This window comes from Myotis lucifugus, unplaced genomic scaffold, assembly GCF_000147115.1.
Source record: "Myotis lucifugus unplaced genomic scaffold, Myoluc2.0 scaffold_158, whole genome shotgun sequence".
NCBI classification, from domain to species: Eukaryota; Metazoa; Chordata; class Mammalia; order Chiroptera; family Vespertilionidae; genus Myotis; species Myotis lucifugus.
The window spans coordinates 1151642-1152770 of record NW_005871206.1 but is presented as its reverse complement, the minus strand read 5'-3'; the positions used below and the strand labels follow the sequence as shown (position 1 = coordinate 1152770).

At 44.1% G+C, this 1129-nt stretch overlaps 1 protein-coding gene across 1 annotated transcript in view; it reads right to left on the bottom strand.

The window, feature by feature from the left end:
• ANKFN1 (ankyrin repeat and fibronectin type III domain containing 1) overlaps positions 1 to 1129 on the bottom strand; it is a 322342-nt gene that overhangs the window by 2050 nt on the left and 319163 nt on the right. The window lies entirely within an intron of this gene.

Sequence of the window (1129 nt, the reverse complement as noted above, 5' to 3'; positions counted from 1 at the left end):
CCCCCCCCCCCCCCCCCGTGCACGAATTTCGTGCACCAGGCCTCTAGTAAATAAATAAAAGACTAATTCAATGCTATATCATGTTAACTTATTGGACAGAGCTAATTAAACTTTTACTGTTCTCTTCTATGCCAACAGTTTTTATTGAAATTGCTTGTTAGCAGAGGTTAGAATTAAAGACAATAATTTTGACAGTAAATTCTCTGTGGAAAGTTAACACAGCATAACCTTGGCCATTGCTATAAATTGTACTACCACGTGTCTTCTTAGATACATCATTTGTACATCTAACTATAGATTTATTTATTTATGTATTTCTTTTCCTTGCTGCATGCTATCCTGAAGTTGAGACTTGGTGCCCTTTAAGGTGGGCTAGCCAATGATTTTTCCTTGCTTGACCAGACCCTGTAAAATGGGGTCTAGGAACCTTGGAAGAAATCAACATGGAGAAGCTAGAGAAAAGAGGCAGAACTACAGTCTGTGTCTACTTTTAGGCATCAAATTCAAAGAGCTTATATGTGCAAAGTGGTGTTAAAACCAATGAAAAATGAAATATATATATATATATATATATATATATATATATATATATATATATATATCCTAATATATAAAAACCCTGGTTCTGTCACAACCGAGCTCGACCAACAGGAAGCCAGTCCTGCAGTCAGTGCTGGGTTGCCGTGGCGACCCAGCACTGACTGCTGCAGCTGCAGGTGCCGTGACCCAGCACTGACTGCTGAGGTGGCTGCGAATCAGGCCCAGAGAGAGGCTTGATGAGAGAAGCAGGGTCTGATCCGTAGCCTGTGTGGCAGCTATTGATCAGCACTTGCCTCTCTCTTTCTCTCCCTGCCAGGCCAGCAGCCGCACCTCCATTTCTCTCCAGGCCTCCACCCGGACTGCTGATCAGCCCTACCTTTCTGATCAGGCCATGTTGATAGGCCCAGAGACACTGACTGGCATAGAAACCGATCAATCAGAAGCAAATCGGGTGAAGTGTGAGGAGCCAATGGCTGCCTAGGAGGTGGAGCTTTTGATGCTGACTGGCATAGAAACCAACCAATCAGAACCAAATCTGGGTGAACTGTGAGGAGCCAATGGCTGCCTAGGAGGAGGAGCTTTTGATGCT